Below are 14,194 nucleotides of genomic sequence, written 5' to 3'. Positions count from 1 at the left end.
CTCGGCCTCCCAAAGTGCTGGGATTACAGGCTTGAGCCACCGCGCCCGGCCAACTTTTTGTATTTTTAATAAAGACAGGGTTTCACCGTGTTAGCCAGGATGGTCTTGATCTCCTGACCTCGTGATCTGCCCGCCTCAGCCTCCCAAAGTGTTGGGATTAAAGGCGTGACCCACCGCGCCCAGCCACCTTGTTTTTTTGTTTGTTTTTATTTTTTCTTTCTGAGAGTCTCACTCTGTCGCCCAGAATGGAGTGCAGTGGCACCATCTTGGCTCACTGCAACCTCTACTTCCTGGGTTCAAGTGATTCTCCTGCCTCAGCCTCCGAGTATCTGAGACTACAGGTGCACCACTGCGCCCAGCTAATTTTTGTATTTTTTTAGAGACAGGGTTTCACCATGTTGACCAGGCTGGTCTCGAACTCCTGACCTCATGATCTGCCCGCCTCAGCCTCCCAAAATGCTAAGATTACAGGCATGAGCCAACGCACCCGGCCCCACTTTGGTATTTTTAATGTGTCACCAGAGTGCTGTCCTTGGGGCTTGACCAGTTTACCTTCCATTCAGCCAGGGCTAGTTGTGCCTCTTTCTCCACAGCCTGGCCAATCTGACAGTTTTGGAAGCATCTGACAGTAAAAGATGGTTTCTTACTGTAGTTTTAATTTGAATCTCTCTAATTATGAGTGAGGATGCATGTTTTCAAATGCTTAAGAGCCATTTGTTTTCACTTCTCAGTGAACTACCTGTCCATATTCTTATTTTTTAATAAGTTATGTGTCAGTCACTAAAGAAATTAGCCCTTTGTGATGACATGGGATATAGTTTACAGCAGTTCAGACTGCTGTGATCCTTTTGCCATGCAGAAAAATGTTTAATGTAGCTGTGTATATTCAGTTTATTTCTTTTGTGGTTTCCAGACTTAGAGAGTCATGGGGCGGGGTGTAGCTCACGCCTGTAATCCCAGCACCTTGGGAGCCCGAGGCGGGCGGATCACAAGGTCAAGAGATTGAGACCATCCTGGCCAATATGGTGAAACTCATCTCTACTAAATATACAAAAATTAGCCAGATGTGGTGGCGGGCGCCTGTAGTCCCAGCTACTCGGGAGGCTGAGGCAGGAGAATGGTATGAACCCGGGAGGCGGAGCTTGCAGTGAGCTGAGATCTCCCCACTGCACTCCAGCCTGGGCAACAGAGCAAGACTCCGTCTCAAAAAAAAAAAAAAAAATTCCAAGGTTTGTTTGGTTTTGTTCGTTGTTTATGGCTATTGTGACTGAGGTTTTGTGGTGTGTAAATTTGAATGCTGGTTTGTTTTTTTTTTTTTTTTTTGGTGCTCTATTAAACTTACTCTATTCTCTTATTATTTGCACTAGCTTTTCTTTGGTATACAATCATATCATCTACAAAGAACAATAGATTTACCTCATTCTTTTTTTTTTTTTTTTACGACAGTCTCGCTTTGTCACCCAGGCTGGAGTACAGTGGCACCATCTTGGCTCACTGCAACCTCTGCCTCCCAGGTTCAAGCGATTCCCCTGCCTCGGCCTCCCGAGTAGCTGGAATTACAGGTGCACACCACCACACTCGGCTAATTTCTGTATTTTTAGTAGAGATGGGGCTTTACCACATTGGCCAGGCTGTTCTGGAACTCCTGACCTCAGGCGATTCACCCGCCTCAGCTTTCCAAAGTGCTGGGATTACAGGCATAAGCCACTGCGCCCGGCTGATAGAGAATTTTGTTAAAGGTCAGATCCGCGTTTATGGATCTCTTTTCTCCCATGATATATTAATATGTTAAATTATGTTCATAGGTTTTGTAGTAATGGTCCTTGCATTTGAAATGCCCCTCACTTAGACATGATACATTCCTTAGTGTGATACTGAATTCCATTGTATTTTATGGAATAAAATAAAATTTTTATTTAAGATTTTTTTATTAGAATTCATAAGTGAAATTAGTTTCTAGTTTATCAACCTTTGCAGTATTTGGATCAACTGTATTTCATAGATATCATTTCATATGAAGAGTATGGAAGTATTTTATTTTTTCCCTGCTCTGAAAAAAGCTGACATTGGAATTACCTGGTTTTTAATGTTTCACAGATTTTTATTCTGAAAACCATTCAGGGCTAATGCTTTTTGGGAGACTAGTTCATTGATAATTTTCTTTTTCTTGTGAGATAAAATCCATAGAGTTTGTAGGGTACTGACCCGAGTATTAGCATTTCTCTACTGACTTAGAATACAGCATTTCTGGGCCAGATACCATGGCTTACGCCTGTAATCCCAGCACTTTGGGAGGCCGAGGCAGGTGAATCGCTTGAGGTCAGGAATCCAAGACCAGCCTGGCCAAGATGGTCTAGGCCCCATCTCTACTAAAAATACAAAAATTACCTGGATGTGGTGGGGCACTCCTGTAATCCCTGCTACTCAGGAGGCTGAGGCAGGAGAATTGCTTGAACCTGGGAGGTGGAGTTTGCAGTGAGTCAAGATCCCACCACTGCACTCCAGTCTGGGCAACAGAGCAAGACTGTCTCAAAAAAAAAAAAAGGCCAGTTCCAGTGGCTCACGCCTGTAATCGCAACACTTTGGGAGGCCGAGGCAGGCAGATAACCTGAGGTCAGGAGTTCGAGACCATCCTGGCCAACATGGTGAAACCCCGCCTTTACTAAAAATACAAAAATTAGCCAGGCATGGTGGCATGCACCTGTAATCCTAGTTACTCGAGAGGCTGAGGCAGGAGAATCGCTGGAACCCAGGAGGCGGAAGTTGCAGTGAGCCAAGATTGTACCATTGCACTCCAGCCTGGATGATGTAGCACTTTCTGGCTTATTTTGCCTCTTTTCTGAATATGTGCCTGTCTCCCCACCTGTTGGTGGCAGAAGGAAGTTACTAAACAAAGAATATTGTACAATGTCTGGAATTTGTAGCCTATGTAAAATTTCCCCAGAGTTTTCTCTATAAAGTAGGCTTGATCCTCACTGCGCTTTTTCTACAATGCTGGTATGAAACAGCCAGAAGTCAGTGGGGCTGTCCTTCCACCGACAGTGGTGTCTGTGGCCTGAGTCTCCTTCCCTGAGGAGATCAGCCCCAAGGAAAATACACACTGGCTTCCCTAGCAGAAAGAAGAGGAACTCTTTTCCAAATAGTATTTGTTTATATATTGCTTTCTCTGTTTTAAAATTTCAACCTCAGGAGAGATTTCTCAGTTTTAAAGAAATTTTAACTGTTTAAACTTATTATTTTTGTTTTCTTAATTTGTGCCTTTGTCATTACCTGCCCTTTTTTTTTTTCAGTTTATTTGGATCCCTTTTTATGTTTGTTTGTTTTTGTGTTTTGTTTTGAGACAAGGTCTCACTCTGTTGCTTAGGCTGCAGTGCCTTTAAAAAAAAAATTTAATTTTGTATTGTTGAGAGAGATGAGGTCTTCCTACCTTGACCAGGCTGGTCTTGAACTCCTGGCCTCAAGTGATCCCCCCATCTCAGCCTCCCAAAGTGCTAGGATTACAAGCATGAACCACCAGGCCTGGCTGCCTTTTTTTTTTTTTTTTTTTTAGACAGAGTATCACTCTTTAGACAGAGTCTTGCTTTGTCGCCCAGGCTGGAGTGCAGTGGCAACGTCCCAGCTCACTGCAACCTCCGCCTCCCAGGTTCAGGCAATTCTCCTACCTCAGCCTCCCGAGTAGCTGGGATTACAGGCGCCCACCACCACATCCGGCTAATTTTTGTATTTTTAGTAGAGATGGGGTTTCCTCATGTTGGTCAGGCGGGTCTCAAACTCCTGACCTCGGGTGATCCACCCACTTCGACCTCCCAAAGTGCTGGGATTATAGGCATGAGCCACCATGCCCGGCCCTGGCTGCCTTTTTAAATATTTAACTTAAGCTGGATTTTCAGTTAATCAAGTTTCACCCATCTTTTCTGTTACAACCATTTAAGGCAGGTAATAAAATTCCTCCTGAGTACCATTTTAGTTGAAACCTGTAAGTTTATGTACATATTTTATTATTTAGCTAAAATCAGTCCCAATTGTTATTATCTTTGTTTCAACCACTGAGTTATTAAGAAGTGTTTTTTTTTTTTTTTTTTTTTTTTTTGAGACGGAGTCTCGCTCTGTCACCCAGGCTGGAGTGCAGTGGCCGGATCTCAGCTCACTGCAAGCTCCGCCTCCCAGGCTCATGCCATTCTCCTGCCTCAGCCTCCCGAGTAGCTGGGACTACAGGCGCCGCCACCTCGCCCGGCTAGTTTTTTGTACTTTTAGTAGAGACGGGGTTTCACCGTGTTAGCCAGGATGGTCTCGATCTCCTGACCTCGTGATCCGCCCGTCTTGGCCTCCCAAAGTGCTGGGATTACAGGCTTGAGCCACCACGCCCGGCCAGAAGTGTGTTTCTTAATTCCTAAAGGTGTTCAGGTTTTTATGTTTCTTTTGTTACTGATTTCTGACTTAAGTACACAGTGGTCAGAGAATGTGGTTTGAATGATGCAGATAATTTAAAATTTATGGAGGCTTTATGGCACAACACCTTGTCACATTTTGTAAACATTTCATTTGTGCAGAAGGGTATTCTCCAATTGTTGGGTACAATTATATACATTTGTTCATTAGATCAGGCTTGTGGTTTATGTTCTACATACTCTTCTACCTCCTGAATTTTTGTGGGGAAAAGAAAGAGAGATCAGCCTGTTACTGTGTCTATATAGAAGGAAGTAGACCTAAGAGACTCCATTTAGTTCTGTATTTGAAATGCTGTTAATCTGTGACCCTAACCCCAACCTTGTCCTTGCAAGAAATATGGGCTGTGGTGACTCAAGGTTTAATGGATTTTGGGCTGTGCAGGATGTCTTTGTTAAACAAGTACCTGAAGGCAGCTTGCGTTAAAAATTCCTCCCGTCCCTGGCAATGGAACATCTCCGGGTAAAAACCCATTGTGTGCTTTGTTTACTGAGGCAAGAGAAAACCGCTTAGGAATTAAGGTGGGGCTGGCTGGAGCAATACTGAAAAGGCTTATGGAGATGTTGCCATATGCATCTCAAGGCACAGCATTTTCCTTTAAAACTTATTCATGTTACAAGGATTTTGGTTCATTATGTCTTCTGTGATTTCCTCCCCCTACATGATCCTATTGTCAGCCAACTCCCTTATCTTTTTGATGGTAAAGATAATTATTCAACTAAATACTAAGGGAACTCAAGAGGCCGGTGCCGGCGTGGGTCCTCTCTAAGCTGAGCGCTGGTCCCCTGGGCCCCGCTTTTCTTTCTCTATACTTTGTCTCTGTGTCTTATTCCTTTTCTCAAGTCTCTCGTTCCACGTAACAAGAAACACCCACAAGTGTGGAGGGGCAGGCCACCCCTTCATCTTTTTGTCAGTTTCACCTGTCTCCAATTAAGATATATTTGTCAATTTAGCATTATAACGTGAACTATAGTTCTCTCAGCTTTTGCTTAATGTATTTTGTTTTTGTTTTGTTTTTGAGACGGAATCTCACTCTGTTGCCCAGGCTCAAGTGCAATGGCGGGATCTTGGCTCCTGCAACCTCCGCCTCCTGGGTTCAAGTGTTTCTCCTGTCTCAGCCTCCTGAGTAGCTGGGATTACAGGTGGGTGCCACCAGGCCTGGCTAATTTTCATATTTTTAGTAAGAGACAGGGTTTCACCATGTTGGTCAGGCATGTCTCGAACTCCTGACCTCGTGATCCACTCACCTCGGCCTCCCAAAGTGCTGGTATTACAGGCGTGAGCCACCGCGCCCGGCTGCTTAATGTATTTTGAAGCTGTTAATAGGTACATACAGTTTTGAATCATATCGCCCTCCTGCCCAATTAAAACATTTATTATTCTGTAGTTACTACTTTATGTCTATGATGCAATTCTGACACTAACTACCCGGAGTTAACATCAGTCTCCGCAGGTTTAAGGACTCAGTCTTCCACAAGGCTGTCCTCACTCCAGACACCAGCCACAAGCTCTGAGATTCCCAGACCTCCTTACTCCTGACCAACTGTCTACAAATTGAGAGGGTTCCCACTCCTCCTCAGGGTCAATAATTCACTAGAGTGACTCACAGAACTGGGGAAAGTGCTATGATTTTATAGTTTTACTATAGCCAAAAAAAAAAAAAAAAAAGATAAAATCAGGATTAGCCAAGAAAGACACACATGGCGAGAGGTCTGGGAGGGTCCCAATGCAGTGTCCATGTCCTCTCCGTGTGGAGGCAGAACACACCAGTTTTCTGGCTCATGGATTTGTGGTGATATGCAGAGTATTCCTAGCTGGAAAAACTACCCGGGCAACCGTGCACAAAGTATTTTATTGGGGTTTTATTTTTATTTATTCTGAGACGGAGTCTTGCCCTGTCGCCCAGGCTGGAGTGCAGTGGCACGATCTCCGCTCACTGCAAGCTCCGCCTCCCAGGTTCAAGCCATTCTCCTGCCTCAGCCTCCCAAGTAGCTGGGACTACAGGCGCCCACCACCACACCCAGCTAATTTTTTGTATTTTAGTAGAGACGAGGTTTCACCGTGTTAGCCAGGATGGTCTCGATCTCCTGACCTCGTGATCCACCCGCCTCGGCCTCCCAAAGTGCTGGGATTACAGGCATGAGCCACCGCACCCAGCCTATTAGGGTTTTATCATGCAGACGTGATTGACTGGATCATTGGTCATGGAACTGAACTCAATCTCCAGCTTCCTTCCCCTCCCAGACTGTCAAGCTGATACCACATGGCTCAAAGTGCAGTTTTCTCATAATCTCATGGTGGCCCTTCTGTCACTGACAGCCACCATTCTGATTCACCTAATTACTATAAACAAGAAGTGAACCGTTAGTCACCTTTTGAGTCTAAACTATCAAGTATGGGCCAGGCACGGTGGCTCACGCCTGTAATTTTAGCACTTTGGGAGGCCAAGGCAGGCGGATTGCCTGAGGTCAGGAGTTCGAGACCAGCCTGAGCAACACGGTGAAACTGTTTGTACCAAAATACAAAAAAAAAAAAAAAAAATTAGCTGGGCGTGCGGTGTGCACCTGTAGACCCAGCTACTTGGGAGGCTGAGGAAAGAGAATCGCTTGAACCCAGGAGGCGGAGGTTGCAGTGAGCCGAGATCACACCATTGCACCCCAGCCTGGGCAACAGAGTGAGACTCCACCTCAAAAAAAAAAAACCTATCAAGTATTGTCCAAAGGGCCCACCATGTTAATGGTGGGTGACACTAAGTGACACCCCTATCACTTGGGAAATGCCAAGGATTTAAAGAGCCCCTCCCAGCAACTGGACACAAAGGCCAACCGAATTCTCTACTATACGACAATATCTAATATTGTTTTTTACTTTAATGACTTTTATGTTAACAACAATTTTTTTTTTTCCTTTTTTGAGACAGGGTCTCAATCTATCGCCCAGGCTGGAGTGCAGTGGCACAATCACGGCTCACTGCAGCCTCGACCTCCTGGGCTCAAGCAATCCTCCAGCCTCAGCTTCCTGAGTAGCCGGGACTACAGGCACATGCCACCATGCTGTGCTAAGTTTTGTATTTTTTGTAGAGACAGGGTCTCCCTATGTTGCCCAGGCCGGTCTTGAACTCCTGGCCTCAAGCCATCCTCCTGCCTCTGCCTCTCTAAGTGCTGAGATTACAGGTGTGAGCCACCATGCCCCGCTCCTTTTCATGCCTAACTCGTGTTCCTCAAAACGTTATCTTTGGGAACTACTTGGGAAATGGTTCAGCATCTTCTTTAGTTGACTTCTGTTTAATGTTAACATGTACTTGGGAACATTCCTAACTACACATTAATTTAGATGAAATTTTGGACTTGTCAGATGGTGGGAATTTAGCTCCCAAATTTGTGTGAGTGCAGGCTTATTAACAGAAGGCTTTCTTTCTTTTTTTTTTTTTTTTTTTGAGGCGGAGTCTCGCTCTGTCGCCCAGGCTGGAGTGCAGTGGGGCGATCTCGGCTCACTGCAAGCTCCGCCTCCCGGGTTCACGCCACTCTCCTGCCTCAGCCTCCTTAGTAGCTGGGACTACAGGCGCCCACCACCACGCCCGGCTAATTTTTTTGTATTTTAGTAGAGATGGGGTTTCACCATGTTAGCCAGGATGGTCTTGATCTCCTGACCTCGTGATCCACCCACCTCGGCCTCCCAAAGTGCTGGGATTACAGGCTTGAGCCACCGCGCCCAGCCCAGAAGGCTTTCTTTCAATCATTTGCTCACTAACAAGGTGGAGATTGCTAATCACCCCAACCGCCTACCTCTGTGAGGGGCATTTTTTCCCATCCTACCCACTGGAGGGTACTGCCTCCTGGGGTTCCCAGCATCCACGTGGTCTCCACTCTGGCATCTCATCCTGCTTGGGCCTTGGGTTCTGTCTTTTCCCTTCACATTTTGAGTCATGCAGGTTCTCGTCATCAAAATTAGCAGATCTCCTCATAGCAAGTACCAACTCCAACACCAAACACTTCTAGATTTATATTTCTATAAGATTTCTGGAGTCCAGGAGTTCCCTTACCTTCCCACCAGCTCAATTTTGCATTAAAAATACTTTTAAAATATTTTAGGCCAGGCACGGTGGCTCATGCCTGTAATCCCAGCACTTTGGGAGGCCAAGGTGGGTGGATCACGAGGTCAGGAGTTGGAGACCAGCCTGGCCAACATGGTGAAACCCTGTCTCTACTAAAGATACAAAAAATTAGCCCAGTGTGGTGGCACACACCTATAATCCCAGCTACTCAGGAGGCTGAGGCAGGAGAATCACTTGAACCCGGGAGGCGGAGGTTGCAGTAAGCTGAGATCATGCCATTGCACTCCAGCCTGGGTGACAGGGCGAGACTCTGTCTCAAAAAAATAAAAAATAAAACTATTTTATCAGGTATGTTAGGCATTCTGAACCAGGATGGTATCACCAAGTTCATAAAAGTGTGATTAGAGCAAATCCCTGGCCAGGCGTGGTGCCTCACGTCTGTAATCCCAGCACTTTGGAAGGCCAAGGCAGGTGAATTGCTTGAGCCCAGGAGTTCAAGACCAGCCTGGGCAACAGGAGGAGACCCCCGTCTCTACTAAAAATACAAAAATCATTAGCCTGCTGGGCACAGTGGCTCACGCCTGAAACTCCAGCACTTTGGAAGGCCGAGGCAGGCGGATCACGAGGTCAGGAGTTCGAGACCAGCCTGACCAACATGGTGAAACCCCTTCTCTATTAAGAATACAAAAATAGCTGGGCATGGTGGTGCGTGCCTGTAGTCCCAGCTACTCAGGAGGAGGCTGAGGCAGGAGAATGGCTTGAACTCGGGAGGCAGAGGTTGCAGTGATCTGAGATCACGCCACTGCACTCCAGCCTGGGGGACAGAGTGAGACTCTGTCTCAAAAAACAAAATCATTAGCCTGGCATGGTTGCACGTGCCCGTAACCCCAGCTACTTGGGAGGCTGACGTGGGAGCATCACTTGAGCCCAGGAGTTCAAGGCTGCAGTGAACCGAGATTGTGCCACTACACTCCAGCCTGGGCGACAGAGAGAGACTCTGTCTCAAAACAAAACAAAAGAAAGCAATTCCCTAACTGTAGGGGGTGGAAAGTATCTTTCACATAGGAAATATCCTCTCATGTTTTATACTACTTGACACATACAGATTTCACTGAGACAAACCCCATGTATGTTCTGGGACTTTCCCCTAACCTCCAGCAGTCTGTCTTGACAGACATGATAAATTATTTCCTGCTCACACCAGCATATCATTGTACAGGGCCAGCATATTAACCTGTGAGGTGTTGAAATCAGGTGGGGGCGGGTGGCTCATGCCTGTAAGTCAGATTTGGGAGGCTGAGGTGGGTGGATCACTTGAGGTCAGGCGCTTTGAGACCAGCTGTAACATGGCAAAACCCATCTCGTACTCAAGTAAAAAATACAAAAATTAGGCGCACTGGCCGGGGCCGGCGGGGGGTGCCGCCTCAACAGCGCGCTATAATCCACGGAGGCACTGTTGGGAGGCCCGAGGCAGCGGGGATACACCGAGGTCCAGGGAGATCGAACCATCCTGGCTACACACGGTGAAACGCGCCGTCTCTAATCCAAACAAAATAGCAAAAAATTAGCTGCGGCCCCGAGGGTGGGCCGGGCGCCTGTAAGTGCCGCAGCTACTGGGAGGCCGCTGAGGCAAGGAGAAATGCGCCGTGAAACCCCAGGAGGGCGGAGCTTTGCGCAGTGAGCTGAGACTGCCGGCCACTGCACTCCAGCGCTGGGGCAGAGCGATACTCTGTCTCAAAAAACAAACAAACAAACAAAACAACAACAAAAAAAAAAATTAGCTGGGTGTGGTGGTTTATGCCTGTAATCCCAGCTATTCGGGAAGCTGAGGCAGGAGAATCGCTTGAACCCAGGAGGCAGAGGTTGCAGTAAGCCAAGATTACGCTATTGCACTCTAGCCTGGGTGACAGAGCCAGACTCCATCTCAAAAAACAAAGAAACAAAACAGAATTTGTGTTTTCTACTGTATGAGACATTGGCAGTCAAGTCTGCTGTTACTTGCAGGCAAAAGCACTCCTAACCGAAATCAACTACTAACTGAAACCTACTAATTCTGTGATAAGCCTTCTGCTAATCCCTTCCCAAGCATAATTTAGTATGTAATTATCAAAAAATTCCACGAGTTAAATAGTGCTATGACATCCATTTTATGGAGGAGGAAACTGAGGCTCAGAGAGGTGGAATCCCTTGTTGGTGGTCACACAGCAACTAAGTGGTAGAGTCTGAGTCCCTCCTGTCTGTGCCCTTGACCTCCTGGCATGTGACCACTGACCCCACCATGCCAGGTGCAGAGTAGAGAGCCCATAATGTCCAGTGAATGTGAAAATGCCTCCCCCCAGCCCCCGCTCACAGAGACACTCCCTACAACACTGTCATTCTAAAACCTATGGGTTTTTTCCTTTTTTTTTTTTTGAAACAGGGTCTCATTCTGTTTCCCAGGCTGCAATACAGTGGCATCATCATGGCTCACTGCAGCCTCCTGGGCTCAAGCCATCCTCCTGCCTCAGCCTCCCAAATAGCTGGGACCACCACAGGGACACACCACCACACCTGGCTAATTTTTTATTTTTTTACAGAGTTGGGGTCTCACTATGTTGCCCAGGCTGGAACATAGATCTTACAGGTTTAGAAAGTGGACCGTGGAGCATAATCGAGTTTGGAGTGTCAAGGGTTTGAGACTGACTGCCATCCCTGTTTCCCTCACAACCCCAGTAAATGCCAATAAGATGGAAGGTTTTCAAAATATATCTGGAACCAGGGCATGAGAAATGACGAAGCCACCAAAGAAACAAACTGGCCTCAGCAGCAAGAGGAGTGGAGGCTAGAGGACTGGAGCCACAGGACTAGCCTTCCAAGCTCCTCCTCCCTCCCACCCCTGGGGCTAGAATATCGGAGATGCTGGGAGCAGTGCAGCAGGTGACTTCCACAGACCTCAGAGGTGAGTGTGGCGACAGCAGACACAGTCAGACCAGACACAGGGGGGCAGACTCTGCATGTATTCTCCTCTTCCCCCTCCCTGAGCTCACCCCAGCCCCAACCACCATCAGAAAAGGACCTGACTTGGCAACATTTCAGCCCTTCTCATCATCCGGCTGAGACTCCTAAGATGGGAGAGAAGAGAGAAAAAAAATTAAAATAACAATAACAATGACAGCTCCATAAAAATAAGTGTTTATATAGGGTTTACCATGCCTCAGGCACTGTCCTACTGTTTTCCATGAACTACAATGCTCATTCTAGTTTCCTCACTATGTTTTCTTTTCCTTCTTTTTATTTTTTTGTTTTTTTTTTTTGAGACGGAGTCTCGCTCTGACCCCAGGCTGGAGTGCAGTGGTGCGATCTTGGATCCCTGCAAGCTCCGCCTCCCAGGTTCACTCCATTCTCTGGCCTCAGCCTCCTTAGTAGCTGGGACTACAGGCGCCCACCACCACGCCTGGCTAATTTTTTGTATTTTTAGTAGAGACAGGGTTTCACTGTGTTAACCAGGATGGTTTCGATCTCCTGACCTCGTGATCCGCCCACCTCAGCCTCCCAAAGTGCTGGGATCACAGGCTTGAGCCACCGTGCCCGTCCCCCTTTTTTTTTTCTTGTAGAGACAGGGTCTTGCTCTGTCATCCAAGCTAGAGTGTGGCCCAGTCAGAGCTCATTGCAGCCTCTAACTCCTGGGCTCAAGCAATCCACCCACCTCAGGCTTTCAATGTGCTGGAATTATAGGCGTGAGCCACTGTGCCTAGCTAATTTACTTATTGATTGATTGATTGATTGATTGTAGAGACAGAGTCTCGTTATGTTGCCCTGGCTGGTCTCGAACTCCTGGGCTCAAGTGATCTGCCATTTCAGCCACCCAAAGTGCTAGGACTGCGCCCTGCCTCCTTGCTATTTTTCAAACTCACTGAACACAGTCCTACCCCAGGGTCTTACAGATGAGGAAACTGAGGCTCAGAAAAGGGTGTAGGTGACTTGTCATGATTCTAACAGTGAAGACTGGCTGAGCTAGGATCAGGAGTGAGACACAGCCCCGCCCCATCCTCCTACCCAGCCCCCATCCCTCCCACCACAGCCTTGGGAGCTCCCCGCTCACCTCCAGCTCCACCCCTTGCCGGCTACCTTTTCTTGATCTCCTCATAGATAACGCTCACAATTTTCTGCAGCCCGGACTCGTTCACAAAGCCATCACCCCTCTGGGTACAGAGGGGAGAAAGCACACAGGTCTCCCACCCCCAGGACCTCAGCACCACCCCGCCTCCCTGTCCCAGTCCCTTACACAGAATCACCTTCTTGGAATGGACCAGTCTCCCGTTCACAAACACCTCAAACTCCCCTGTAGCCTGGGCAGCTCTGTCCTCCTCCTGGGAGGAGATGGCGGGGGTAGGGGAGGCTAAGATCTCCCCTCCAAGTCCTTTGGGGATCTCAGATCCCTGACCACTCCCGTCTCCCCCAGGACCCCCACACACTTACAAAGAGTAGGTGATTTGGAAATTGCTGCTCCAGGCTGTTTTTCAGTAGAATGTACTGAGGGCAGGAGATGGGGTCATGCAGTCGCAGGGGAGGGGAAACAGGGACTCCTCCCAGTCTTCCTGCCTCAGGCTCCCCCTACCTCCAAAGCCAAAACGACTCACCCGAAGGCTATAGCTTCAGAGGCCACTGGAGGCCAAGAGCAGGAGGAGAAAGTTAGAGAGAGACCAGGGAAGACACCGCATCAGTATCTTCCCCAGCTCAGGGGATCCTATGAACACCTGAGTTAGATCATTTTCCTCCCCTGTTCAGAACCCTGAAGCAGCACCATCTCACGCAGGAGAAAAACCAGTCCGTCCCATGGCCTGCAAGCCACCACAGGATCTGCCTTCTCACCCCTCTGTCCCCATCTTCTCCCCAGCTCATTCACCCTGTGCCAGCCACAGAAGCCCCTAGCTCATCTTTCTTTCTCTCTCTCTCTCTTTTTTTTTTTTTTTTTTTTGAGACGGAGTCTCACTCTGTTGTCAGGCTGAAGTGCAGTGGCATGATCTCGGCTCACTGCAACCTCTGCCTCCTGGATTCACGCCATTCTTCTGCCTCTGCCTCCCAAGTAGCTGGGACTACGGGCGACCCCTACCACGCCTGGCTAATTTTTTTGTATTTTAATAGAGACAGGGTTTTACCATGTTGGCCAGAATGGTTTCGATCTCCTGACCTCATGATCCACCTGCCTGGGCCTCCCAAAGTGCTGGGATTACAGGCGTGAGCCACCGTGCCCAGTATTTTTTTTTTTTGAGACAGAGTCTTGCTGTGTCGCCCAGGCTAGAGAGCAGTGGTGTGATCTCGACTCACTGCAACCTTCCACCTCGTGGGTTCCAGCGATTCTCCCACCTCAGCTTCCCAAGTAGCTGGGATTACAGACATGCACCATCACACCCAGCTAATTTTTGAATTTTTTGTAGAGATGGGGTTTCACCATGTTGCCCAGGCTGGTCTCGAACTCCTGGCCTCAAGTGATCTACCAGCTTCGGTCTCCTAAAGTGCCGGGATTACAGGCCTGGCCCCTAGCTCATCTTTCAACACCCCAGGTATGCCCTGCCTCAGGGCCTTTGCACTGGAAGTTCCCTCAGCCGAATGCTCTCCCCACAGCATCCACACAACTCCTTTTCTCTTTCCTTCAGGGCTTCTCTCATATATCCCCTTCTCAGTGAGGCCTTCCTGACCACCCCAGCTAAAACT

The 14,194-nt window shown here is 47.8% G+C and overlaps 1 long non-coding RNA gene across 1 annotated transcript; it reads right to left on the bottom strand.

The window, feature by feature from the left end:
- Nucleotides 1-11,482: 11,482 nt before the first annotated feature.
- LOC108539013 (uncharacterized) lies at nt 11,483-13,169 on the bottom strand. Its single transcript, XR_001888254.1, has 5 exons — nt 13,120-13,169; nt 12,959-13,012; nt 12,775-12,849; nt 12,582-12,681; nt 11,483-11,601 (listed from the first exon to the last, which is right to left on the bottom strand). It is a non-coding gene; the product is annotated as an uncharacterized LOC108539013 (long non-coding RNA).
- Between the last annotated feature and the right edge of the window lie 1,025 nt (nt 13,170-14,194).

The sequence above is a fragment of the Rhinopithecus bieti genome, unplaced genomic scaffold (genome assembly GCF_001698545.2).
Source record: "Rhinopithecus bieti isolate Rb0 unplaced genomic scaffold, ASM169854v2 scaffold_15776, whole genome shotgun sequence".
Classification (NCBI taxonomy): Eukaryota; Metazoa; Chordata; class Mammalia; order Primates; family Cercopithecidae; genus Rhinopithecus; species Rhinopithecus bieti.
Note: the sequence above shows the minus strand (reverse complement) of the source record. Positions and strands in the feature narration are given on the sequence as shown.